This window comes from Hevea brasiliensis, chromosome 12 (assembly GCF_030052815.1).
Source record: "Hevea brasiliensis isolate MT/VB/25A 57/8 chromosome 12, ASM3005281v1, whole genome shotgun sequence".
In the NCBI taxonomy this organism is placed as follows: domain Eukaryota; kingdom Viridiplantae; phylum Streptophyta; class Magnoliopsida; order Malpighiales; family Euphorbiaceae; genus Hevea; species Hevea brasiliensis.
The window spans coordinates 21,346,552-21,362,933 of NC_079504.1; the positions used below are offsets into that span (position 1 = coordinate 21,346,552).

General features: G+C 32.7%; 1 pseudogene; it reads left to right on the top strand.

The window, feature by feature from the left end:
* Positions 1–8,620: 8,620 nt before the first annotated feature.
* LOC131171355 (disease resistance protein RPV1-like) lies at positions 8,621–16,114 on the top strand (annotated as a pseudogene).
* The last annotated feature ends 268 nt before the right edge of the window (positions 16,115–16,382 follow it).

The window sequence follows — 16,382 nt, forward strand, 5'->3', positions numbered from 1 at the left end:
TTAACTATATACTCACATAACTTAAATGTTCATTAAGTCATTTAGGTGAATTACTATTTCTATTCCAAGTAATCCACGAATGTTTAATGGATTCCAAATTTCATACCTTAATTTCCTCTACCAATTTAGTTATTATACTTTATGTCTTTGTATTACTATTCACTCAAATTGTTAACTTTTTAATACATAATAAATTTATTGAACCTAAGTTCTCCAAGATACCACATTTTGCATTTCATTTTTGTTGGTATTGATTTGCAATACCATTTCAAAGCTTATCTTATGTTATTCAAAATTTTCAGATTTCATACCCTAGGATTACTGTTCCATTGGTCATTTGTACAGTAGGAATTTGACAAAATTATCTTCATGAAAGTTGTTCCTTATTGTGTCTAGTTACATTTCTTTTTTTGAATCACTCCATTTGGAGTTTTGTAGCTCAAGTTATGGCCTAAACACCATAACTAGCCAGATTGGACAGAATCCAGAATTCTGGGCAAAACTGGTTTTGGCAGATTTGGTGACCTAAGTTTGGTTGGTAATTTGACTAGGTTATGGTCAGAATTTGGATTTGTGTTCCTCATGAAAGTTGTAGGGCTATGTCTCAGCTTTCTGCTGGTAAAATTTCAGAGCAATTGAACTTTTCTACACTGAGTTATGACCATTTGAACAAACACTGTTCATTTGGTCATTTTGCCCAGGCAGAATGCAGGTCACCCAGATTAGGCCAATTTTTAGGTCAACTTGGTTTGGTTTTCTGGGCAAGGTTTCTATACCAAAGTTGTGCCATTATGTGTCTAGTTTCATGTCCAATTAGCCTTGCACCAATTAAACCTATACAACTCCATTTATGGCTGCCCAAACCTGCTGGACTCACAACCAGTCCTGCAGTGCACACTGGACAGCATACATAACCTCAATTCTCTTGGCACCATTCACTCAATTTCCTACTCAAACATGACCAAATGGTCACTAATTGACCATTACAACCTCTTTTCACCAATACTTAAACAAAATCCAAATTTTGGTGCCCAAACCCTAACTCCAACAATTTCAATTCTCTATATACATACAATTCATGAATTAAAACACCAAAATCATATTCAATGGCAGCCATACATAACTATTATGCAATCAAATTGTTAAAACCCTAGTTACCCTAAGGCTGCCAAAATTTCATGGGGCAAGTTCATGCATCTTTAATTCATTTTTCATCAAATTTTCAACTTAACTCAACTTAAATTCATGCTTAGAAAAGAATGGAAGCAAGAAAATTAGCACTAACCTCTTGGATGAATTTTTACCCTTCACTTTCCTTCACTTTCTCCTCTTCTAATGGCTGCCCAAGTCTAGCTCTAGTGGTAAGGGAAATTTTTTGTGAAGAGAGGGTGAGGTTTTATGGTGAAATCAAGTGGGAATTAAAGCTTTTGTTGAGCATCAATGGAGGTGGAAGAAGAAATGGGTTTCCATTGGTTGGGAAAAGAAGAAAGATCTGATTGTTTTCTTCAAATTTTCTGTCCATTTTATGCTTTTAATTAACTTTATAGATAGGTGTCACAATGTAATTGGGTGGGAGTGGTTTAATGACATCATGTGATGTCAAAATTCAAATTTTCATCCATTTTCTTTTCTTTTCTTTTCTACTCATTTCCAATTCAATTTTTAGCAATATTTATTCATATTTTAGATCATAATAATTATTTACTTAACTGGACAAGTCGGTCAAAAATCATCTCCGAAGACGAAATGACCAAAATACCCTCCGTTTGGCTTATTGAGCCAAAATCATCTGTACCAATTGAAAAATTTTTCTAAACCTTTTCTTGGCATTCTAAAGCCATAGAAACCTCAATGACTCTTCTCTGGAGTCCCAAAAATTATTTCATGAATTTTCTGACGGGTTTAGGGCTTCTAGTTGCGAAGACCGCAACTTTCTGCTGGGTTACCTATCGCTAGGGCACCGGCTCACTTAACTTGGTTGTATTTTATTTCTAAAATTTTTCCCACATTTTTCTTGTTAATACTTGAGTTAATTATAGTTCCTCACTTTAGTTTAAAATTTTTTTTTCCAGACGTTCTATCTGTCCAGACCGACACCGGTCACCGGAACAGTAGAATATACGGAATTGCTATAGTGAGGGTGTTACACTCAGGCCGTCACACCATCGGTTATAAAGTGTCTCCTGATGTGCAAACGGTGTGGCTAAAAAGCCATATAATCAATCAGGCAATAAGTCGAGTATAATAACATAATTCGTATAACTATAGGTTATTAAAATTTGTATAGCCATAGGCTATTAAAAACATAATCCGTGTACCCATAGGCTATTAACAGTACAGCTGTCAGTACCTATTGGCATACCAACCTATCCAAACTAGTCAACTAGGCAATACTAGGGTATTTACAAGCTTAAACATTTAATTCTTTATTTTAAGGTTTATAGGTCATTATGCCTTTCACTGTTCAACGAAAATGTTGACCTTTTTATGTATCATGGATAGGTTGATTCTAATATCAACATGTCACAATTTGCATTTCAATATGTTGCCAATATAGCACATTTTACAATTCTCACAAGTTGACGTTTATTGCCAATTTTATTTCTAAGACTTATTGCATTTTATTGCAATTATTCTGATTTTATAGCCAATGTTTATTGTCTATTGGACTAGGCTACAGTGTAAATTTAGCAGATTTCTCTTCATTAAATTATTTCTCACTGTGTCTTCTTTAATTTCCTTTTTGAATCACTCCATTTGGAGTTTTATAGCTTAAGTTATGGTCATTTAACCATAACTATATCAAATCTAAATTTTTGACTTCTTTATTAGGCATTTTTAGTTCTGACTTTACTAATTTATTTGGACTGTTTGTAATAACATTGAGGTCCAGCATTCTTCATAAGTATTGTTGCCCTATGTCTTAGGGTCAATAAAAAATTTTACTTGTAATTTGTCAAGTTTTATAGAATTATTTATAGTCAAATTGTTGACTTGGACTCAAAGGTTCTATATTGGCATGGTCCTCAATTAGGTCAATGGTTTTGACCTTAAATTCTGGCCTTATACATTTATAATTTGAGGAAGTTGCCTAAAACAAAGTTTTAGGTCTCTTTCTTAGCTTTCCATATTGGTATGGCTCATTATATTTGGAAACTTCTTGTGGGAGATTTAATGGTCAATTGTACCAATTCTATATTTAGTATATCAAATTAATCAACTTAATTGACCTAGTTCCCTTGATTTATGGGTTCTAGTCAAAATTTTAATATTGTAGGTCTATGTCTTATTGAACTTTTGGCACTGATTTAAGGTCATTTGGAGTTATGTAGACCAAGATATGTTCATTTTACTATGGTTGGTCAAGTTGCACTTATATTGCATAATTAGGTCATTTTCAAGTCAAAGTCAATTCGGCCAGTTTTTGTAACCCAAATTGGGCAATCAATTTGACTTGCTTAATGGCATTTCTAGGCTTAGTGATCTTAACCAAAGTTGTAGCTCTATGTCTAAGCTTTCCAATGATATAAATTTTAGGTCATTTGGACCTGTTTTGAGTGAATTATGGCTAAAATACTGGCTACTGTTCATATGGTCAAATATTCTGGGTTTCAATTTACCAATTCCTAATTAGGTCACTTTTTGAGTCACTTTCAGGACAGATTTTTGGTAAGACTTCTACATGAAAGTTGATTCATTATATGTCTAATTTTACCTCCAATTAGCCTCATACCAATTAGGGTCACACAATTAGGGTTATAGGCTCAAATGCATACTGCCCTTATACCATTCTCAAATACCAATCAACTACACATTCAAATTTCTATATCTTAGCTCCCTATACCTAAATTTTGGATTGGTAACATACTAACATCATTCATTACATCTCATTGTTTTCAATTTTCTAACAGGTTGTACTGGTCCAAAATGTGTAATACACAATCCTAAATAATTAGTCAAAGTCTACAATGTAGACATAAAAACTACTAAGCAATACATGTAATCTCAATTAGTAACATGTCTTATACTTTCACCATTCATCAATACCATGATTCATTAATCAAATTCATGTAATTAACCATCTACTAAACCCATCAAAGATGCCAGAAATTACCACTTGCTCTTAGGTCTCTAAAATTTTTTCAAGCCCTAAATTAAATACCCAATCATCACATATTCACCAAATTGACTTACTAGCACATAAAATTACTCTAATCAACCTTAATTCCCATCAAATACATGTAAAAACAACTTAATTACCTTCCGCTTCCATGGCTGCCAAAAATTGTACACATCAATAACTCATCAAAACTTTCAAATTTCTTCACCATTCAGCTCATCTCAACCTTAAAACAAAGTTTAATGAAGCAAGGAATGAAAAACTCTTGAAGAAATGGTGGCTTGATCATGGAGAACTTGAGCTCATGCATGAATGGCCATGGAGAAAGGTTGACGTTCCATTTTCGGCAAAGAAGAAGAATAAAGAAGAAGATGGCACTTTAGTGGAGAAATCTGTCCATATGCATCCTTATATAGTCCCACTAACATCCCATTAATCTTCTACTAACTTAGGTTTAGTATTATAATAATTAAACTTATTAATATTTCAATTATTTCCCATAATTTCTTTAATCACTTTATGTGTAAAATTTCTTATTTTCATGGCATTTTTAAGAGTTTAATATAACTTATTTTTAATGGACATTTAGGTCAAAAGTCAACTCTAGGTGTCAATTGACCAAAATGTCCCTCTTTGGGTTGTATTTTGAATTTTTCAGTAACATCGATTTAATCCTTGACCCACCGATTTCTTTAATTTTTGTTTTCATTTGTATTGACTTATTAAAATTTTCTTTGACATTTCTAATATCAATTACACCTCAGTAGACATTTTATTATGTCTTGAAAATATTATCTGGGGTTCTCCACAGTCCAGGAGGCCGTAACTTCCCTGTGCGGTCACCCATAGCTACAGTTCTGGTTCATTTAACCTAATTGCATTTCATCTCTTTTATTTTCTCTTAATTTTTCTTGTATTTTCTTACCTTGTATTCCTTCATTTTATGTCTCCTCACTATCACCAAGATGCAATTCCAGACATTTCTGACTGTCTGTACTTTGGCTGTCTGCCCGAACAACCTCAGTCATCGGAACAGTATAACGTACAGACTACGTAAGTGAGGATGTTACATTAAGCTTCCACACATTCTCAAACCATCTCCTAATGCATCATTAACCTTCAATTCACCACAAAAACCTATTAAAAACATCAAAATTTTAAAAAATCAAATATAAAGTAATTAAAATTGACAACTCAATTCAACTCAACTAAGCCTTTATCCCAAAAATTTGGGGTTGGCTATATGGATTCGCTTTCTCCACTCTAAACGATCTTGGGTTAAATCCTCAGAAATGTGTAAAGCTTCTAGGTCATATTGTATTACTCTCCTCCAAGTCAATTTAGGTCTATCCCTTTTTTTCTTTCTATCCTCTAACCTAATGTGCTCTACTTGTCTAACTGGAGCCTCCATATGTCTACGCTTCACGTGACCAAACCACCTCAATCTCCCTTCTCTCAACTTATCTTCAATTGGCACCACTCCTACCTTTTCTCTAATACTCTCATTACGGATTTCATCTAGTCTAGTATGGCCACTCATCCACCTTAACATTCTCATCTCTGCAACTTTTATCTTAGACGCATATGACTCTTTTTAGTGCCCAACACTCACTACCATATAACATAACCGGTTGTATGGCTGTACGGTAAAATTTTCCTTTCAACTTATTCGGAATTTTGCGATCACATAGAACTCCCGTGGTATGTCTCCACTTCAACCATCCGGCTTTAATCCTATGACTAACATCCTCCTCACATTCCCCATCTACTTGAAGGACAGATCCTAGATATTTAAAGTGATTACTTTGGGATAGTACCACTCCATTCAAACTAACTCCTTCCCTATCACCAGTTTGGCCTTCACTGAACTTGCAATGCATCTATTCTATCTTTGTTCTACTTAACTTAAAACCCTTTGACTCTAGAGTACTTCTCTAAAGCTCTAGCTTTCTATTGACTCTTTCTCGTGTCTCATCTATCAGAAAAATATCATCCGTAAACATCATGCACTAAGGAATACTCTCTTGTATATGTTTCGTCAATTCATCTAAAACTAATGTAAAAAGGTAAGGGCTTATGGTTGATCCTTGGTGTAATCCAATTGAGATCGAAAACTCTCTTGTGTCTCCTCCCACTGTGCGCACAATAGTAGTTGCTCCTTCATACATATCTTTCAACACTTGTATGTACCTAATAGATATCCTCTTTTATTCTAGCACATTCCATAAGACATCTCTTGAAACACTATCATAAGCCTTCTCCAAATTAATAAAAACTATGTGTAGATCTTTCTTCACATCTCTATATTTCTTCATCAAGCTTCTAATGAGAAAGATCGCTTCCATAGTTGAACGACCAGGCATGAAACTGAATTGATTGAGAGAGATAGAAGTATCATGACGTAGTCGATGCTCCACAACTCTCTCCCACAACTTCATAGTATGGCTCATGAGTTTAATTCCCTTATAGTTTGAGCAACTCTGTATGTCTCCCTTATTTTTAAAAATAGGTACTAAAATACTCATTCTCCATTTATCAGACATTTTCTTTGAGTTTAGAATCTTATTAAATAATTTAGTTAACTATGCCACTCTCATATCTCTCAAACACTTCCACACTTCAATTGGTATTTCATCGGGTCCACAGACTTTACCCACTTTCATTCTCTTAAGTGCTTCCTTTACTTCTAAAGATCTAACTCTTCTAGTATAATTCACATTCTTTTCTATTGTTCTATTGTCTATGTTCACGCTATTACCATTTTCACTAAAAGTAATTAAAATTGACAATTTAACTAAAATAAAACTAAAAATATATAAAGTATTTAATTATAAAGATAAAATAAATGTAAAATTACTCTAAAATGCTTATATAAAATGAGTGAAATAAGAAAGGGAGAATTTCCTTTTGTTCTTTTAATTATCATGCCTTAGTTAATTATTAGGTTCGTGTAATGTCCAAATTTGAATAGTAATTAGAGTTAAATTAATTAAAGAAAATTTAAAATTAAAAAGTAAAAAAAAAAACTCACAATAAATATAAATTAATATATTACCCACATTGAATAAGTTATTTCTTTGATTCAATAATTTAACATTGGAAAATATAGGAGCTCGAAAGAAAAATGAAGTAGCAATAATATCGCTGCCAATTGTCAAATCCTGTGGGTGCAGCGTGCCAAACACCATCTGCAGCATTCAATTTAGAATTTCAATTTTTTTAAATAAAATATTAATATTTTTAAAATAAAATTTAAAATAAAATTAAAATAAACATACAATCAAAATAAATTAATACCAATATTGTATCGTTGCTAATTGTCAAGTCTATAAAAAAAAAATTGAAATAGTCCAATAAATTCTCTAAAATGCGATTGAATAGTTGATTACTCCAATTTAAACCAACTTATATATATATTTAAACTTAAGTAATTTAATGAATCGTTTCAAAAAAAAATATTTAATAAATATTTTAAATTAATTTATAATTTAAAAATAATTCAATTAAAATTTGTTAAGAAAATAACTTTCAAATCTTACCCATTTAATGTATTTAAATTTAAAATTTTAATAAAAAATTTAAATGAATTTATACTTATAAGTTAATTTTATTTTATAAATATTTAAAATTTTAAACAATTATATATTTTGATTAAAATGCTTATAATTAAGGGACTAATAAGTAATTGATTAAAATACTTAGTAGTTTCATCTAATTTTTGTACATTTCTTCGTTATAGCAATGAGCTGTGTAATTGCTTTTATTAATTGCACATTGCAATTTTTTCCTTTTTTCAAAAAAGAGTTCTTAAAAAATGGTGCGATTTCTTTCCCAGATTTTTGAGTGAGAGAAAATTATGAAATTATGGATTGTGGACGAGGAAAGGAGAATTAAAGGGATGATGATCAGGTTAGGAAAATATAGGTTTTAATTTTGTTAATTTAATTTTTTTATTATTTTATTTAATTTTTATTATTAATACAAAAAAATATATTAAAAAAATTAAATAAATGGTACTCAATTTAAGGATATATAGTAATGAGATATTTAAAATTTAATTTGTAATATAAAAGTTTTAATTTTCAATAAAAAATTTTCTGTGATATTTAGTAGTTATTTTTTAATTTTTTTTACTGATAAAATATTTATTATATTAAAATTATATATTTTTAATTAATTTAATTTTTATTGAGAAAAGTATAAATTTATTTTTCATCTACTCATGATTATAATAATTAAAATTGTATATATCATTTTAAAAGTTATTTACTTGAAACCATTAATTAATAAAAATATAATTTTTTAATTTAATAAATATTATATTAATATAAATAATTTAAAAATTAATTATTAAAATTCATAAAAAAATCTTATATTACTTAAGTTTAAATTAAATTTTAAAAATATAAATACCGACTCAGTACTAAATGGTAATTAACAAAAATAAAATAAAATAAAATAAAATAATATAATGCTGACCGTTTACTCGGTTTAATATTGTGAGGTTGCTCCCAAAGTCTTTGTTCGATAGTGAGAGGCACCCAATGCCTTCTTCCGCTGATGGAAGGTTGGAAGTACTTTCTCGGAGTTAGAGACAGTCACTACCCAAATTGGATTGACGAATTATCTTTCTCTCTTTCTTGTTTGCGCTATTACCTGATCGAAGCAAAAAAAAAAAAAAATGTTGCCTTTATGATCTTTTCACTGTAAATCAAGCTTCTAATCATCAAGGTATTCATTTTAATTCTTTGCTTTATGCATTTTTTGATCGATATGCATATTGGGTTCCTCTCTTTCTCATTTGATGGCTTTGATTTGAACTTCAACTTTAGTTTGAGCTTGGAATTCTTTTTGGGAAGGGATGTGAAGTTGGGTAGTTGGGTTTAATCAATCGTGTTTCAGATTAGAAAATTGTTAAGACTCTGTAGAATTTAGTAGAAGGGAATATAAAGTTTCAGTTTAAGAAAAAAAAGAAAGAAAAGTTTCAAACAATAATTGGGCACGAAAAATATTATTTTAATCATACTAAACAAATTTAGATGTTTAATGATGTTAAAGGAAAACATAAGGTGAATTTGCTGGTTCGGAAGTGGTTGATTCCTTGTCATCTATGGGATTCTTTCTCATATTTAGGGGTGTTAAAAAATCGCCTAAACCGCATAATTTGATTCAAACCAAGTTAATCCATAGTTAAACAGCAATTATATAAGTGTTGATGGATTGGGTTGGAATTTTTTTTTTATCAAACTGCATTTTTGCAGATTGAATTGAATTTTTCTTATTTAAAACCATAAACTGATCCAAACTGCAAGCAATATATATTTCTATTTTTTTGGCTCTTAATCTTTCTTTTCTTTTTTTTTTTTTTATATATATATGATTGTATTTACATGCAATTGCTTTAAAAACAATGACTATATATATATATATATATATATTGGAACACTTTCTTGATAGAGTTGGAAGATTCAAATTCTTTTGAGGGAATTTACTATGTATATAATTGGTGTCTAAGAATTTTTGCATTTACATCAATTGGTTTAGATGTTTTTTTGTTACCACTATGCATTGTATTGGATGGGCTAATCTCGTTCCATAAATTGTGGATTGAATAAAATAGCTCCAATTTGATCCGCCAAGACCATATTTCTATTCTCTCTTTCTGTGTTCCTTTCTTTGTCTTTTGGTTCACTGGTTATTAATGTTGATTTCTTTATTTTAGTATCCCAGGAGACGAGGGAGCCTTTGCTGAATTCCAACTTGAAGTGATTTTTTGGTCACCAGTATATTGTAACAGTCCATTATGGCATCTTCCTCCATGGCTCGAAAACAAAAGTATGATGTGTTCCTTAGCTTTAGAGGAGAGGATACCCGTGATAATTTTACTAGCCATCTCTATGATGCTTTATGTCGCAAAAAAATCAAGACCTTCATAGACAATGACCTTGAAAGAGGGGAAGAAATAACACCAGGCCTTTTGAGAACAATTGAAGAATCAATGATTTCTGTAATCGTTTTCTCCAAAAATTATGCATCTTCTTCATGGTGCTTGGATGAAATGGCGAAGATACTTGAATGCAAGGAAATTTATGGTCAGACGGTTTTACCAATCTTTTACCATGTAGATCCATCTGATGTTGAAGGACTAAGTGGCAGCTTTGGAGATGCATTTATTGAGCTTGAAAAGAACTTTAAGGAGAAAATGGAAAGGATGCCCCATTGGAGGGCTGACTTGATGAAAGTTGCCAGTATATCAGGATGGGATTCCCGTGTGATAAGGTATGTGTCAATTCCTTTATATGTTTTTTATTTTCATTTTTAAGGTTTCATAAATATAAAGGAATATTATAAAATAAACTTTGTGGTATTTTTATGCAAATGTAAATGTAATTGACAATTAATTTTACAATAGAAAGCAAAATACATACATCTAAGACCCTATTTGGTATCAATTATTTTGTCTATTTTTTGTTTTTTTTGCTTGATACTGAAAAATTGTTGGAAAACAAGTAGATAAAACAAGTAAAATCCACTTTTCTAGTTTTCAAATGGTTGTAATAACATGTTTTTCACCTTTAAAGCAAAAAACAGAATGGGCACCAAATGGACTCAAAAATAGCTTTTTTGTTAGTAAAATCGTGGGTCATAATTCATGAAATCCACTTGAGTTGAGCTAGCAAACAAGTGCCATGCTTGTGTGTGTTGTCAGGTTTACATAAATGTGACTTATTACGTTTATCCCATCTCAACCATTAAATTCAAATTTAGTGGCCGAGATTTCATCTGTGTAAAATCTGGCCATCCATTTCCTTCTGTGGACCAGAATGGCTTTCCTTCACCAAAAGAATATATTCTCTTTTGACTTTGTTTGTTAATTCATTAAGAAACCAAAATGTTTAATATTCCATAATTCAAGATCTAAAATGTTTGATTTCAAAAATGGAAGTATTTGAAAAAGAGGACTAGAAATGTACTTATTCAGTTTATTTTGAAACAAAACCATCAACTTTTGTTAAAGAAAATATGTTGTAACATTCCAAATTTGTTTTAAACATGGATGATGATTCCTAAACCATTGAGAAATTATGTTCAATACTGTCTTTTGGATATTGAATGACAACAATTTTTCCCCCTAAAAAAATCTTTATACTCAACAAAAATAGTGTTTTATTTCAGAAAACAAATGAGGAACCTAGACAAAAAAAAAAAAAATGTATGTCTTTTCTCACTCTTTAAATTTCTGTTGAGTGATTAAACAAATGAAGGAAAATTTTGTTATATGCTTATAAATGTTTTTCCTTTTTCATATTTTTTTGCTGTGTAGAAGGCTGATGTGGGGAAAAAAGGAAGAAAATAATTGCAATTTGACTTATACGCGGCAATACCTAATTAATGGATAGAACTAATGGTGTTAATTTAACAAGGTTTCAGGACTTGATGAAAGGAAAAAAAAAAAGGATCTGGACTTTATTGATTATAAGTGTACAATATAAGGACTTTTGATGTAGTTAATTCTCTTGTTGTAAAATTGTGTGTTTAGAATAAACCTTTCATTAATTTTTTTTTTCTCTTTATTATACTTTTTGTCTCAGCTCTTTTAATTTTGTTAGGTCTGAGGCTAAACTTGTGAAAGAAGTTGTGGAACATATTTTGGGGAAATTGAATCATGCATCCTCAGGAGATTCAAAGGGTCTGATTGGAATAGACTCACACATTAGACTGATTAAAAATTTGTTATGCATTGGGTTGACAAGTGTTCGTATTGTAGGAATTTGGGGTATGGCTGGCATAGGTAAAACAACTATTGCTAGAGCTATTTTCAACACTCTCTCAAATCAATTTGATGCTTGCATTTTTCTTGAGAATATAAGGGAAGAATCAAAACAATTTGAGGGGCTAGGTCGTTTAAGAGAAAAGCTTCTTTCTGAATTGTTAGAGGAGGAAAATTTACGTACTATCACTCTCAATGTAGAATCTATTTTCATTAAGGACAGGATCCGCAACAAAAGGGTATTGCTTGTCCTTGATGATTTGAATGATGTGGATCAGCTAGAAGTCCTAATTGGAAGATGTGATTTTGCTTTGGGAAGTAGAGTTATTGTGACATCTAGAGATAGGCATGTTCTCGAGAATAGAGTTGATAAAACATATGAAGTTGAGGGATTAGATAATGATGAAGCTCTTCAATTGTTCAGTTTGAATGCTTTTAAGAAAAATTATCCCACTTCTGATAGATTGGAGCTATCAAATAAGGTGGTGAACTATGCTCAAGGAAACCCCTTGGCACTTAAAGTTTTGGGTTCCTTCCTGTTTGACAGAAGGAGAGAAGATTGGGAAAGCGCATTGGATAAACTTGGAAGAATTCCTCAGCCTAAAATTTTTCATATGTTGAGAATAAGTTTTGATGCGCTAGATGTGAAGAAAAATATATTTCTTGATATTGCATGTTTTTCAAGGGGCAACAAATTGACTTCTTAAAGAGAATACTAAATGGTTGTGGTTTCTCAGCAGGCATTGGAATTAGTGTTCTTGTTGATAAATGCCTTATTACCATCCTAGGAAACAAGTTGGAGATGCATAACTTGCTGCAAGAATTGGCTCATGAAATTGTTCGCCAAGAATCTGTTAAAGAGTTGGGCAAGCGCAGTAGATTGTGGAGTCCTACTGATGTTTGTCAAGTGTTGACCAAAAATCTGGTGAGAGCCATATGCATGATATATATACATATGTATATACATACATATGTATATATATATTTTTCCCCTTCATCTTTGCATATTTGTGTAACTTATGCTTTATTTTTTCTTTGTTGTGATGTTCAGGGATCTGAAAAAGTTGAGGGAATATTCTTAGACACAGCTAAAATCGGAGAAATGTACTTGAGTTCCAAAGCCTTCATGAGGATGTATAATCTTAGACTACTCAAAATCCATAATTCTATAGTTGGAAATAGGTGTAAAGTGCATCTGCCTGATGGCCTTGAGTTTCTTTCTGATGAGTTGAGGTATCTTCATTGGGATAGATATCCTCTGAGCTCTCTGACGCCCAATTTTCAAGCAGAGAATCTTGTTCAACTTAACTTGCCTAACAGCTGCGTTAAAAAACTATGGGAAGGAGTGCAGGTATTCTGTATTATTTATCTCAATCCCCTTTCTTTCCCTACTTCTTGTCAAAAATGCATTGTAGGGTGAGTGTGTGCTAATTTGTTGTACTTAATCATATGGTTTTTTGTAGAATCTTGCGAGTTTGGAAGAGATCAGCCTTAGTAATTCTGAGCACTTGACCACATTTCCAGACCTCTCACAAGCCAAGAATCTTGAAAGAGTGAATTTGGATTACTGCACTAGCTTGGTGGAAGTCCCCTCTTCTATTCGGTTTCTAGACAAACTTACATTTTTGAGTATGAGATGCTGCACAAGTGTTGTGAGCCTCCCTAGTGGCATTAAATTGAGATCACTTAAGACTCTTAACCTTTCCGGCTGCACAAATCTTAGGGAGTGTCCAGAGATTTCAGAGAATATAACGTATTTAAATTTAAATGGGACTGCAATAGTACACCTTCCCAAATCAATTGGGCATCTCAGTGGACTCGTTGCACTAAATATGAAGGATTGTAAACAAATGTGGGATCTTCCAGAGAGCTTGCATTTGTTGAAATTCCTTCGGACTACCAATTTTTCTGGCTGCTCATCTATCACCAAGTTTCCGGACATTTCAACTAATATCCAATTCTTGTACTTAAGTGAAACTGGAATAGAAGAACTCCCCTCGACAATTGGTGAGCTCTCCAAACTCTCTTGTTTGGATCTGAAGAACTGTAAAAGGCTTAAGAATATTCCTTGTACCATTTCTAAGTTGGCATCACTTGAAAAGCTTATTGTCTCTGGCTGCTCAAGTATAAACAAGTTTCCAGAGGTTTCAAAAAGCATAAAGAAGTTGTTCTTATGTGGGACAGCAATAGAGGAAATTCCATCATCAATCGAGTATTGCTCTGAACTCGTTGAATTGAGCATGCAAAATTGCAAAAAGTTTCGTATTCTTCCAAGTTGCATTTGTAAGTTGAAATCTTTGCAAAAGCTTATTCTCTCAGGCTGCTCCATATTTGAATGTTTTCCGGAAATTTTGGAGGCAATGGGATCATTAAGATGCCTTTATTTAGATGGAACAGCCATGATGAATTTACCCTCCCCAATTGAAAATTTAAAGGGGCTTTCTAGCTTGGAATTGAGAAACTGCAAAAGAATTCAAGGATTGGCAGAACTGATGTCAATTATAGACAGTTCAGGTTCACATTTACAATACCTGAGGAAGCTATATCTAACTGGTTGTGGGATGGTCTACATCCCTGACTGCATCGGCTACTTGTTCTCACTAGAAGTATTAGATCTGAGTGGAAACTCTTTTTGTCACCTACCTTGTAGCATCACAATGCTCACAGAGCTGCAATACCTCGGTTTGAGGGATTGCAAGTTGCTACGTTCAATAACAGCACTTCCACCCCAGTTGACAAAATTAGATGCAGATAACTGTTTCTCACTCCAATCTGTGTCAATAATTGATTCGACTATAGTCGAGGGAAACATTTTTGAATTCCTTTTCACTAATTGCGGAAACTTGCATGCAGTTGGAAAGCACAACATCATGACATATGCACTAACAAAATTTCAGCTTTATTCAAAAAGATTGCACAATCAGGTCTCTCTCTCCTCCCTCCCCTCACCCCCCAAACCCCCCACCGCCCCCCCCCCCCCCCCTTCTTCTAATGTTTATTTATTTTAACCGACCATCTCCCATGTTAAAAATCATGATTTTTGTGGTGCAGATGCCTTCTGTGCGAGCAGGGGAATCTGGTTTTTGCTTCCCTGGAAGTAGTATTCCAAAGTGGTTCAGCCATCAAAGTTGGGGATTGTCCATGACAATCCAGCTGCCTTCACATTGGGCTAACAGTGAGTTCTTAGGTTTTGCCCTGTGTGCTGTTATTGCTTTTAACAACCAGAGCACAAACGACCTTGGTTTCCAAGTTAAATGCAGATACCATTTCAGAAATGATCATGGTGACTGCAACGATCTCTACTGCTATTTTGGTGGTTGCTATGGTAGGAATTATTGGGAGGGAGAGGATTGTGGAACAGCTCATACATTCTTTGGGTATGATCCCTTTGTGGATGTTACAAGAGATGATTGGTTTGGCAAATACAGTAAGCTTCTCGTGGAATTCCACCCTGAAGATATGAACGGTTATCGTTTAGTTTGTTCTAATGTTATCAGTTGCGGGGTTCGAATGCTTTATGCTCAAGAGGAAAGATTCTGTCAATGTTCTTTCATCAATCGACATGTTGAGGCATGGTCCAAAACTGAGGGTCCTATGTGGTACGATGAGGAAAACATGGGACCTTTTTCTTGGTTAAAATCCAGTGTGTTGAAATTGAAGGTATTTAGACATCGCCACTTTGGGTGTTTCGACGTGATTGATCAGAAAGAGCTAGACCTTCTTATCTCGGAGATCAGTACAGATAAGTCACAGAAACACTATGATATGGAAGAACTTATCAGCGCATGTCAATTCAACGAGTTTATGTGAACTTAGTGAACTCTTATATTCAAATGGGGAAAATAATGCACTAATTTAAAGCATAATGAATTGAAAATTTTCATCATTCATATCGTATGTGAGTTCACGATGGAGGTAGGAATTTCCTCAGACTTACTTTAGAAGACCTAGTTTCTCTCCTTTGGTTTTGTTTTCTGCAGCCGGTGGCAGTACCTCCCTTGACGGATGTGGGTGTCAACTTGGCGCCTGCAGTTTCATGGCTTGGTGATCAAACTGGCCTTCTACGTTGGCAATGTGTTCTACACACTTTACGTTTTCTGCTTTTTCTTTAAATATCGATAGTTGGCTGCTTGTTTGCGAATTCTTTTTTTGGAATATTGGATCATGTATAGGAAAATAAAAAATATTACGCAAAATAAAGTTCTGCATTTAAAATTTTGAAACATGTCCAATAACAACTTTTTTGTTTCGAAATATCAACTTTGAGAGGAAAAAGTAAATAAATGTGAGAGTTTAAAATTTTAAAAAATATATAATTGCAAGATAAATTATAAAAATTTAAAAAATGTGATTTTTTTTTTTAATAAGATTGGGCTGTTCCTATTTGGAAAATGTATCACTCTAAACTATTTTATTACGTTCAGACTGATTTTCTCCCTTTCTAACTATTTTATTTCCAAATAGCTTTCATCAAGTGAAAAATAGCAGTAG